The sequence below is a fragment of the Mytilus edulis genome, chromosome 6 (assembly GCF_963676685.1).
Source record: "Mytilus edulis chromosome 6, xbMytEdul2.2, whole genome shotgun sequence".
NCBI lineage: Eukaryota > Metazoa > Mollusca > Bivalvia > Mytilida > Mytilidae > Mytilus > Mytilus edulis.
Genome location: NC_092349.1, coordinates 17,781,768 through 17,795,927, shown reverse-complemented (window position 1 = coordinate 17,795,927; position 14,160 = coordinate 17,781,768).

Genomic DNA, 14,160 nt, shown 5'->3' with positions numbered 1-14,160 from the left:
GGATGCAAGATATATGGCTCTCTCTTAACACGGGTCAGCAATTTATCGTCCCCTTCCAACTGACTATCATCGTTTCTCAAGACCATACTTGCAAATGGTGTCAAGGGACTGCCGAAAATTCTGTCCCTGCAATTTTCTCCCCGAAACGGGGTTCGAACCAGGAACCTTTGTGTTAGTAGTACGATGCAATAACCACACCACCACGGCTCTCTATAATAAGCGTTTAATTAATCCAGAAATGAAAGAGTACAAAATAAGAACAATTTTGGCTCGGAACGCTCGGCAGTTGTTCAACGGATGCTTTGACTGGGGTATAATACCACCATTGATTTTAATTGAAGTATTCTATTTCAAATAGAAAATCGCATTGTTCATAAAGAAGTAAATTGTCCTTTTGTCAGTTCAATAAGGTTTACAAATGTGTTCAGGAAAGATGCCTTTAACATGTCTGGTGCACCATACCTCTCGTCAAGTCTCTGCCATATTCTGTGTGTACATGCCTCTTGTTCGGTTGTTGGTGTTTGTTGCCATTATGCTAATGGTGTGTTTAGAGGAATCTTGTCTAAGCCACCTGATCGGCTAAACTACTTGTTCATAATTTGAATAGTGCGCACTTGTAACTGGCTTTCCGTGTTGGTTAACTCGGAGAATATATGGACATTATGTGGAGGAAATCTTGTTATCTCCGATGTTGGATTGATATTATGGCTGTTATTTTCTATAGATTCGCTTTTGATAAACGAACGGAATCTTCTTTATACAACTCAGTTTCCCAATTTGGCTATACTTTAGGCCCCTAATTGTTTTATCAGCTCTTTAAAATTTGTTAATGCTATTACACGGTTTTAAGTTGTATGATCCTCCTAGGTCATGATACATACAATGATTAGGAAAATAGATAAACAAATTATACAAAGAGATGAATAATTTCCCGCATAGCTACATAGAATATACATTATTAATACTAAAATATTCGATCATATTATCAATTTCAACAGGGTTATTTTCTGTTTGATAATATTTGTTGATAATGCTTCCTGAAATGATGCAGTAGTAACGTGTAACCAGTAGGGCGTTTATATATCTAGCGATTCATCCCAGTAAATACTTGCATCTAAGCTGTATAAACACAATACGGCAATACCAAAAATCTATAACTATTTACTAGTATATATGCAATGTACAACGAACTCAAATATACACACTGACTCTTAATCAATACAAAGTAACAAGTATTATACAACATAACAGCCTGGGACGGTCTGTCACTATGAGACATTGCGGTTGGTAAAGCTTGTCCTCCGAGTGAGACAGTCTGTCACTACTAGACAGTGCGGGCTGGTGCAACCTGTCCTCTCAGTGGGACAGTATGTCACCACCAGACAGTGAGGGCTAGTCCAACTTGTCCTATGAGTGCGACAGTATACCACTATCAGACAGTGTGGGCAGATACAGCTTGTCCTCCGAGTGGGATAGTTTGTCACTACCAGACAGTGAGGGGTGGCACAACTTGTTCTTCAAGTTGTACAGTGTGTCACTACCAGACAGTGCGGGCTGCTACAACTTGTTCTCCGAGTGGGACAGTCTGTCACTACCAGACAGTGCGTGCTGGTGCAACTTTTCCTCCGAGTGCGACAGCATGTCACTACCAGAGAGTGCGGGCTGGTACAATTTTTCACATGAGTGGGACGGTCTGTCAATACCTGACAGTGCTAACTGGTGCAACTTGTCCTCCGAGTGGGACAGTCTGTCACTACCAGAGAGTGCAGGCTGGTACAACTTTTCCTACGAGTGAAACAATCTGTCGCTACCAGACAGTGAGGGCTTATACAACTTGTCCTCTGAGTGGGACGGTATGTCACTACCAGACAGTGCAGGCTGGTACAACTTTTCCTACGAGTGAAACAATCTGTCGCTACCAGACAGTGAGGGCTTATACAACTTGTCCTCTGAGTGGGACGGTATGTCACTACCAGACAGTGCAGGCTGGTACAACTTTTCCTACGAGTGAAACAATCTGTCGCTACCAGACAGTGAGGGCTTATACAACTTGTCCTCTGAGTGGGACGGTATGTCACTACTAGACAGTGCGGGCTGGTACAACTTTTCCTACGAGTGGGACGGTATGTCACTTCCAGACAGTGCTAGCTGGTGCAACTTGTCCTTTGATTGGGACAGTCTGTCAATCAGACAGTGAGGGCTGGCACAACTTGTCCTCCGAGTGGGACAGTCTGTCACTACCAGAGAGTGCGGGCTGGTACAACTTTTCCTACGAGTGAAACAGTCTGTCACTACCAGACAGTTTGGGCTGATAAAACTTGTCCTCTGAGTAGGACAGTCTCCCTACCAGACAGTGCGGACTAGTAAAGCCTGTTCTTCGAGTGGGACAGTCTGTTCTGTCAAAGTAAAATACACAAATCAACCTTTACGTTTATTTTGTAACAAAATGTCCTTCCAATATAATTGCTTGTACGCAACTAATATTTAACGTAATTCTGTTGGGTTACTTCACTTCGTCTGTATAAGATTATCGACAGCTGATCGACTGCCAATTGACAGCCTCGAGTTACGTTTCTCGATCACTTAATATATGCTCGTAGTCCAATAAATTATTTCCTTAAAAGGTGGTCTCTAAACTTTCCCCTTACGGAACGAGGAGAATACTTACAATTACCTCTTTAACCTTTGACCCGCCAAACGTCCGATGCACATACCACTACACCATTACTATACTCTTTACTTTTTGTTGGGGTTTTCCTTCTAGCACACACATCGCAACCAGCGACACACGCTCTATTGTCTGATTTCAAACCAAGCCGGTCGTAAGATTAAGACTAGCGTATTTTCTCAAGAGTTTAATGCATACATAAGTTACACGCAGTATGAGAGTATTCTAAAACCTGTTTGCGCTCAGACATTGGAACTACCACTTCTAATTTCACAACGTTCGATTCGTTGTCGTCAAATTGTCTGAAAACAATTTCATTTTGGAATTACAAACTATAAACAAACTCCATAATGACCTAATGAAGATACTTCTACCAGATACCTCATTGTATTGTGGCCTTTGATCATCTGTCAGCTACTGCTTACCAAGTTTAAGGTCCGAGTCATTCGATTGTAATCCCCTTAAAGACAAGTCTTAACCTTTGTCTGGCATCTGACTTGTAACTATGATGACCTGACTTTGTTCTCTCTTAAAACAATCATGGTTCGTTCTTTGTGAAAATCTGACGCAACTCCTTTTTTTATCCACTTTAATCAAGCCTTGTTGCATTTATAAATGTCACACCGCCCGCCAAAATTGCATTTTCAACTTTAAAATATTTCTCTTTATATATTTCTTAAAGGACAGCTATTCCTCATATAGAGATTGTTTCATGATGAAAGAGGGACAAAAATACCAGAAGGACAGTCAAACTCATAGATTGAAATAAACTGATAACGCCATGGCCAAAAATAGAAGGAGGTTATTATATTAAACAAAGGTATATACCCTTCAGTTGCGCCATGAAAAAAATAATGTACTATTAAGTTTTAACCAAATATAGTCATAGGTTTTGTGTTCCAATAATGGTATCCTTTTTACATAAACTCAAATTCAAATTGATTTTTTATATTACAAACAATGTAATCTCATTTTTTCGTTGATAAATTCAGGAAAATAAACCTATCAATATTTAAAGACTCTTCCTGTGTACAATGTGTTTCCAGTATACATACACTATCCTATGTTTCTTTTTCTCTAAAGAATCTAGTATCATTGTACTTATTTTACCATTTGATTTTAAAACAATTAATATCCCAACAACGCAAATGTAATTTGGATTCTTTGTGAATCAAAACATTTCAGCCTCAAAAACTAAAGTTTTGTATTATCTACCATTGACTAACATAAACAGAGACAAACAATAATAATACTCTAAGAAAGATAACTCTTGTATTCTTCTTGACATGTCTCATTGACTGTACTGATAATTTTTCAAGGTATTCTAGAACACATCCGCGAAATCGCGGGCATTTACAGTAGAGCGGGATTAAAAGTATGTAAACTGTTGTAGGATGAGGAAAGGTTTCAAAAGTCATAGTTACTTGGGGTCAGGAGAATTTTGTTTTAGCCCTCCCTTTTTTTCCCCTCTAAAATCCGTTATTTTTTAAATTGTTTTACTATTTTCAATTATTTTCTCGTTTTTACTGTATACTATGAACATAAATATATTATGAAATAAAGTGTATTTTCTTTTTACTTTCAATTCCATGTTTACTATCCACGGCGGTCATTGATATATTATAAAGAGACTATTTGCTATCAATTCCAACTTACCTATCCACGGTGGTCACTGATATATTATATAGAGACTCTCTATACAATATATCAGTGACCGCCGTGGATAGTAAACTTGGAATTGATAGTAAATAGCAAATACACTTTAGTTATAGTTTATGTATGTTCATAGTATACAGAAAAACGCGAAAATAATTGTCTTGTCCCCATGTACCTGTAATTAACAGTCTTAAACCGAAGACTTGCTTATGACTTAAAAATTCTTCCGATGACGGAAACAATATCCGGACGCCTTTATTTTCGTTTTCCTCCCAAAATAACCCGAACGGAATAATTATAAACGAGGATGACAAATGCGACTTTGCATGGTACCAATAGGACACAGAGGCATGATGATTAATTTATTGTGGAAGGAAGAGAAGCGACACACAAAATGAGGCCTTCTCGTTTATAAGTATAGATATGTATTTTTAATGTACAGTGTATACCAGTTGTTTTGTGTTCCTACATTACTTTTTGTGGAACTTCTCAATCATAATTTTATTGACAAAATACTTTCCCCAATTTAACTATAGTAAACACTTAATACTATCTATCTACAAAATTTTCACTGAACACAATTCGTCTTTCTAAAACAATTACTAACAACTACTTAAAACTTGCATCAATTACAAAATGAATCAGTACAGTCATGATCAAATTTTAAATACCTCAACGATATGAAAAAAAACTAATAAGAATAGACATATATAAAACTTTAATTAGATATGAGAATCACCTACCAATTTGCTTGTTCATTTTAACACACATTTCATACTTTGAAGCTTCAAGTTGGTATTCAATTTACATTTGCAAATTACAATGACCCTTAATCCATCCAATGACTGACCTTAATGTACATATGTCTTCAACATATGAGTTTGAATATCCCATGGTATCTTCGATCTCTCTTTTACTGATAAAATCGAAAAGATCACTTAATTACGAAAATAAAGACATTTTCTTTAGTTACTGGACAATGACAATATGGACAGTGTCGATGAGCATATATCAAATGGAATGGGATGAAATATAAGGTGTCTGTATCAAAAATTTAGACTATGAACTATGTCTTTTAACTACAGAATTGGAAAGAGATAACGTCACCGCTGGAGCATCTACAAATACACCACATTTGCTGGTTTTCTAATAATCCATTCACTGTAAGACGTACTAGTCGATGCTATGTTGATTTATACCTTTGCAGATAGTCGTTATGTATCGCATGAAAATGGTGAAAACAAAATATTCTTAGAAAATGGGAATTCTGAATTAATGTATTTAATTAACCATAAGTGACTCTAATAAATCGTAGTGTAATGTCATGTTTGATGTGGAATATACGTCAGATGAAATAAAATATCAACTATTGATTCTTTGTCTTCATCTTAATACTTTCTATGTGTTTGCAAAAATATGAATATTATTATAGAACTTCATGAAGAGCTAAACAGTATTTGTCATTTATTCAGAATGTAATCAAACAACATCAGGTGTTTCTTAATAAATATAACATAATATATCAAATGATTTTCAAAAAAGGAACGACAGTTCGTTCTGTTTGAAATATAAGTATAAACGGGTTTTTGTTTCTAAAGATGAAAAGATTTAGCCGTGTCTTCTAAAATATATGATAAGAATGCAGGAGAGGTTATCTGTCAACAACACAAATTATTTCTTAGTGAAAGCTGTTCTATTGTGTTAAATCTGGTTGATGTTCAACAATGGTTCTTGGACTCACTTTATCCCCACACTTTTGGTTTATAAATTGCATGGTCTTTTGCTTTGAAATTAAAAGCAGCAAAGTGCTGATTTTTTACTTTTTTTTGAAGGGCATGTAAGGATTTTTGTTCCATGAATGAACACAACATATCATTTTTTACCATACCATATTATATCGATGGAAATTAAAACCCAGGTTTAGTTGTTGCTAAGAAATAGTGTGCAACAAGATACCATTATTTTTTAGTTCTAGTGTTACATAAGAAGGAAAACTACTCGTAGGAAGACGTCCCAGAAGAAAAAAATTAAAATAGCCTTTCCAGACGTCATAATTATTTGGACTAGAAAATTACTAAACCTTTAGTTTTTGCAGAAATAACAAAAGTTGAACATAATTCCTGGTTTTCTAAAATTTAGTGCAATCCATGGAATATTATCTGAGAAAGATCCTGATCTGAATAATAACGTTGTCTGCTAATTGTATAAAAATGTATTTGTCAGTTTGCCTCCTGAATGGATACATTTTATCAATGAAAATGTTAATCCAGTTTCAAAGAATTTTGAAATAACTGCTCAATATTTTTCTTTTTCTGTTAAAGATAAAGAAGTTCTTATGACACAAAGTAATCAAACATTTTATTTAAGAATTGAATGCTTCTTTTTGTAAGTTCATTGGGGTTGTAAAAGCGTTGACCGAAGTACATGTTGTATGACGCGAGGAAGCGCTTCATTCTAAAAATGTACTTCGGTCAACGCTTTTACAACCCTATGGAGTTACAAAAAGAGGCATTGAATACTTATAATTACGTTTTTTACCTAGGCTCATGAAAACACGAACTTTATCTTTTTTTATTTATTCAATTCACCTGTGCACTTTATTGTGGGACCTCGTTTTATCATGAATGATAAGTTTTATTGTGTAATGCAATTGCCTGAGGAATAACACGTGATGTGCAGTTAGCCAATCAGAATAACGTATTATAATGAACATACATCTAATGTAATTATAATCTCTTAATAAAAGTTGTTGGAAAATCGTCTGTATCAGAAACTTATTTGATTGAAAAGTGTCCGAAATAAGAACTTTCAAAGTGTTATATTTTTTCCAACTTCCATATCTTGCCTGGTGAACTCAGGGAACTTAATTTTCAAGTACTTCATAGAACTTTGTTTACTAAAGTTAAACTTCTAAAATGTAACATGTCTGATAATGACACTTGTGCAGTGTGTGCATACGAAACAAAGGTGAACAACCAGATAAATTTCTAAACAATTTTATGATACCTATTAATTAAAAATGTACATTTCATTAGGGACTATCATTTGATCTTTTTTTTTCATTTTCCTATTACATGTACCTTCTGATATGTGTGGTTTTTTTTTTGTCTCTCAACATATATCTTTTCCTAGTAATTCATTCAACCATGTTCGTAAAGTCTTATATTATTACTCGCCAAAACGTAATACTAAAAATAAATTAAAGACTGAAAGTATGTATACATGATATTTATGTTATATGAATTTAAAGCGCAATTACTACATAAGTAAGCCACCTTCCAAAACCAATAACAACAACAACAACAACAACAACAACAGTGTGTGCAAAATCAAGAGAAGATTTAGAACATATATTTATCAATTAGGTCAATTTATCAAAATTCATTGATTTTTTTAAAGATTTTTTGGTAAATTTTATGTGCAATGTTTATGATACTTTTGTAAATACGCTTGATTTTGATCGAATGAAGCTTTTGGTTTTATGAAGAGATGTAACGGTTTTAATCTTTATTTCGCTAATTTTGTTATGATTATAGCAAGATGTAGTATCTATAAAAGAAAAAAAAATGTATTGTTGAATCCTGAAGCTAAACTCAATTTAGTAGACTATTTTAAAACATTGTTAGGAAAATACACATCTCACTATTTTTATCTATTAAATCAGAGAAAAGAGCATTTTGTATAAGAACAATATTTTATATCGGACAATCATGTTATCAAAGTAACAGATAATCATGCCAAAATGTTGTATCAATTTTAAACTTAACTGCATCCAAAGTTATGTCTGTTTGGGAAACAAGGTACCGCCTGGTGAATTTTTATTGTAAATATTTGAATAAAATTTTATCTAGAGAACAAAGGGTATGCAGCTGATATACTATTTTTGCAAATTATAAATACTGTACATGAGCAAGTAACACGACGCGTGCCACATATGAAGCAGGATCTGTTTACTCCTCCGGATCACCCAAGTTTTTGGCGATGATTGTGTTTCTCAGTCTGTGTTTTTTTAGTGTTGTGTGTTTTGTGTACTATTGTTTATCGTTGAATTTTGTCCTGTACCAAGTCAGGAATATGGCCATTGTTATGTTATAGTTCGTTTCTGTGTGTCGTTTGTTTCTCTTATATTTGAGTGGGAATTCACATTACTATAAGACGTGTCACGGTACCTTTCTATCCCAAATTCATGTATTTGGTTTTGATGTTATATTTGTTATATTTTGTTATTCTCATCGGATATTGTCTAATGCTTAGTCTGTTTCTGTGTGTGTTACTTTTTAATGTTGTGTCAACTTCTCCTCTTATATTTAATGCGTTTCCCTCAGTTTAAGTTTGTTACCTCGATTTTCTTTCTTTTTTTTCCATCGATTTATGAGTTTTGAACAGCGGTATACTACTGCTGCCTTTATTTTTCATTTACTTTACCATAGCGTTGTCATTTTTTTTTACATAAGAGTTTGACTTTTTTGTTGTCGACTACCAGTCTGAAAAAGTATAAACAGTCAAATAGTCAGTGATTGTGTACTTATTTATAGCACATCTTTCTCAAATTTTGTGCTTGAAGAAATTATTTAGAAACTAGCAAATTCTAGCTCCATTAGTCAAATTTGACTTTACATTGCTTTTGCAATTCTTTGTTAGTACCGTTCGGACTATTTTACCGATTATGCCTGTTTTGTTCACGCATCGTTGTAAAAATAACGGAATTTGATGCGACTGTGAGAGGTTTAGCGCTATGAAACCAGGTTCAATCCCCCATTTTCTACATTTGAAAATGTATGTACTAAGTCAGGAATATGACACTTGTTGTCCATTAGTTTGATGTGTTTTATCCTTTGGTATTGCCATTTGATTAGGGACTTTCCGTTTTGAATTTTCCTCGGAGTTCAGTATTTTTGTGATTTTACTTTTTTGGACATACAGCTCCTCAACTATTTACCATCTTGGTTTTCAATGTTTAGTGTTGGATCTTTCATGATACAGTTAGATTCATAAAAGCACTTCTGAAAAATGGATATATAGTGTATTATTTTCATTTTTAAGCACTCGATTTTAACCAGTTTTGATTCGAGCGTCACTGATGAGTCTTTTGTAGACGAAACGCGCGTCAGGTGTAAATATTAAACTTAATCCTGGTATCTATGATGAGTTTATTTGTAACCGCTGGTGGCGGACTTCTAGTACCCAATGGTACCATCACTCTATTTGTCAGTGGTTTTGTATATGTGATAACGATGATTTGTGTAAATTATGCATCTTCAGTTTGAACTATTTATAAAGATTAGTTTTCTTAAGTCTGATATCTTTGGACTTTAACTGACAAAGTCTTCGGTAATAAATTGTCATTATATTGTTAAACTAATTATTATCTTATCAAATTATTTTATTTACAATATTTGTCCGTCAAAAGTAAAATCACAAAAATACTGAACTCCGAGTAATTTTATTACCATGTAACGATTTTTCTTTATAAAGCATTTTGTGTTCTTAGTAACAGTTAAGTGTCAGTATATATTCACTAAGTCGAAAATATGTTTCAAGATCATACTTTTGATTAATAATAGATACAGTCTTAGCTTTAAATAGTTCTTGAAGAATATTAAAACCGTCATTTCAAATATAAGCGCTATTCAACCTGAAGATCAAGCGACATATTTTTTTGTAATATTCTTTTGATAATCCACTTAGTGCTAATTATTTCATATAGTCATTCGGTAATCACATTTCTTTTATGAAATTGTAACCTGTAAATTCTTGATTTAAATATGTTTTCTGAAGTTCTTACTTCAGTGGGAGTTAAGCATTCGCACTAACAGCATCCGCTCATTTGTAAAAGTACATGTATTTCATCCTGAATCAATAAATTGTTAACTACTACATAGGACTTATGTTTAATTTTAGTGGATTTAAAGCGAGTATTCTCAGGCAAGTGGCTAGGTTATTGTCATTGTCTAACGCGGGCATCGCCAACGTCTGCAACCGATCGTGGGTTGCAACTCGTTATCATAATCAAATCAGTAGTCAGTTTCCCCATAACACTGTCATGATTTTTTGCATACCATTTGTGTATTCTTCTTACACTAATTAAGAAATTATCCAGAAACTAGAGTTCAACTCAATCATGTTCAGTCAAAATTTCCTATGAATTCTATAAGTAATGCATGCTAGATTATCTTATTACTTTGTTTATTGAAGGTAAATTAAAAATAACTTCGAACGCCCCAAATCAAATGTATTAATTTAGTGCACTAAGTGCGAGAATCGTCTACATGATAATCAGTAGTGGCTCTAGAATAAAAAGTGTTGAAAACCTTAACAGATTCAGCAATTGAAGACCATTCGAATCCCAAATTCCAAAATGTTTTGACGAATCTGACTTTCGATATCAACGCCTGGATTTCGAAAACCAATATTGATTCGATTGTTTTTCACTTTTGTGAACAGTATATGTAAGTTGACATTATATACGATATTTTTATGACAGTGTAGAAGTGACGAATACTGGGCTAGTGAAACATCGTCCGTTCCAGGGGTTACAAAAAGTCATTAACAATACCACACTTTAAATTTAGTATCACCATACAAGCGTTTCCTCTTAATAAGACTCATCAGTTGCGCTCGAAACAAAACAGTCATAAAACTCAATTAATAAAAGAATACATTTTGTGGTATTATATTGATTACAGATTTTTTATAATCCATATTAAATACCCAACCTTTCTATACTCGGTGCGATCCAGATCACGACCTGTTTTAGAGACTCACGTCTTTTGAAGACGATCTGATTTGGACCCTTATATATACTTTTATGCCGTTTATTAATATTGTTGCTGTCCAATAATAATAAACGAAGTATTTCCTTTCATAACCATATCAATATGATCTGCAAAGAAAATAATAGGTTAAAAGATTTCTGTTCAACTTTGTACTTTAGTTTACCTTTTTCACTTTTTTTATTCGAGCTTTACTGGTTAGTCTTCTATAGACAAAACGATCGTCTGGTGTACTTAATCCAGTTATCTATGGTGAGTTTATTGCATCCGACTTTCGAAAAATTTGCTTTAAAATTTTGATTATTACATTAAAACACTTCTTTTCATACCGCAACCATCATTTTGCATTATAATGTATTGAATGAACAAAACAATATTGACAACAAATTCGCCGTTTCAGAATCTAATGCATTCCTTGGTAATATTTTCAAAAGTATACACCTATACTGCGTAATTGGTTAAAATGTCAAAAACAATGGAAATTCAATAATGACATGACGTTATTTTAATTATAAGGTACGAACAATGATTATTACACATGATTCCCAAGATTCTGAAACGGCCAATTACAGTGATATAAAACTTTGAGTTGATAGAAATATTTAAAGCAAACAATATTTATTACAATTATAGTAAAATATAAAAATATAAACTACATTTTGAACTGTTTATGTGAATTTTAAACAGCGGTAAACTACTGTTGCCAGTATTCATGTAATCGTTATCGAGTGACACAATATTGGAGTACTGTTGAAAAATATTTTATTTGCAAGGAAAACAAAATGAATAACAATATCAGAGAGGTATTCACAAAAAAATAACACATGTGAGTGGCAGATACCATTGACCTTGGCCGTCAAAAGACAAAATATCACTATCATTAGTACTTGCCACTGATCGGCGATAGTCTACAACTCCAAATGCAGTGGTGATAATTTTATATAATTTGTTTCGCTTTGAGTCATCCAGTCACCTTTACAGTCCATAGTATTATTGTTACAATTGTTTCAAAGTGCTTTAAATGTTTTATACATATTAATTCATCTCGAAAGAATAATTTCCATACAAACATGAATTAACAGAAAAAAAATTTCACATAGTATTAATTTTTGGAATAAGATATTGATTACAGATTTTTTACAGTCCTTGTTAAATATCCCCACTGTCCTTAACTCGGTGCAATTCAGGTCATGACATGTTTTAAAGAGACAACAGTCTTTTGAGCACGATCTGATTTGAACTCTTGTATATCTTTTTGGGCCGTTTTTCGTTGCTTTCCAATAATATATGAAGTATTTTCATTCATAACCATATGAATATGATCTAAGAAGAAACACTATATTAAAGATTTCTGTTCAACTTCATACTTTAGTTATTTGTTGGGTTTTTTTCCTTTTTTGATTCGAGATCCCCCGATGAGTCTTCAGCAGACGAAACGTACGTAAACAACAAAAACAAGTCAGTATTTACCAATAAATAAAACATTATATACCACTTGGATTTATAGAAAGATTCAAATGCATGCAATTTATACATGATATATGGCAATTATAGGGAAAATGATAATAACTCCAGTTTTGAATTGATCATGTTATTATTATTGATAGACAATAAATTCGAGTTCTGATGAAAAATATTTTATTTGCAAGCAAAACAAAATAAATAACAATATCAGAGACGTCTCCACAAAAAAACATGTAAGTTTGCGATACCAATAGCATTGGCCATTAAATTACAACATATCATTAACATAATAATTTGCCAATGATCGGCAATAGTCTACAACTCCAAATGCAGTGGTGATAAGTTGATATAATTTGTTTTCACTAATACGAAAATGTTTGTCAGATTTATAAATGAATCGGATTACTTCGATATTTAATTTTTCTTGGAAAGAAGTACATTACTGAAAAAAGTAAAATCACAAAAATACTGAACTCCGAGAAAAAATGGAAAAAGAAAGTTCCTTATCAAATGGCGAAATCAAAAATAAAACACATCAAATGAATGGACAACAACTGTCATATTCCGAACTTAGTACAGGCATTTTCAAATGTAGAAAATGGTGGATTAAACCAGGTTTGATAGCGATACTGAGCAGGACTTAGGCAAGGATAAACAATCGCTTTATATGTTTTGTTTGTACGCTAGAGAGGTAGACTGCATTCATATATTCCATTGGTTTCGGTTATATTCTATAAGTTGGGCTGAACAAGCTTGTGTGAATCATATTTTTAACATCGTATTGTTATCATTTCTTTTCTAATTCTTATCGTAGAAAAGAAATTCTTCGATACACCTACGATAAACCATGCATAGTTGTCTCAATCTTGTGAGTTAATCGCCCTAGTTCACACATCAATACAAAAAAGACGATGTGGTATGTTTTCCAATGAGACAGCTCTCCACAAGAGACCAAATGACACAGAAATTAACAACTATAGGTCACAGTACGGTCTTCAACAATGAGCAAATTAACTGTTTGGACAAAATTGCTTAATTCTATTATAAATCAGTTCTTTTGTTTAGGCTGTATAATAATCTCTAGATCAACTGAGTTTTTTAAATGCTTTGTTGCTACTAGCATGAGATTCTCCCTATGGTGTAGTCCTCCTTGTATCCACCAAGCCGTTTAAATGCTTTGTTGCTACTAGCATGAGATTCTCCCTATGGTGTAGTCCTCCTTGTATCCACCAAGCCGTTTAAATGCTTTGTTGCTACTAGCATGAGATTCTCCCTATGGTGTAGTCCTCCCTGTATCCACCATGCCGTTTAAATGCTTTGTTGCTACTAGCATGAGATTCTCCCTATGGTGTAGTCCTCCTTGTATCCACCAAGCCGTTTAAATGCTTTGTTGCTACTAGAATGAGATTCTCCCTATGGTGTAGTCCTCCTTGTATCCACCAAACCGTTTAAATGCTTTGTTGCTACTAGCATGATATTCTCCCTATGGTGTAGTCCTCCTTGTATCCACCAAGCCGTTTAAATGCTTTGTTGCTACTAGAATGAGATTCTCCATATGGTGTAGTCCTCCTTGTATCCACCAAGCCGTTTATATACATT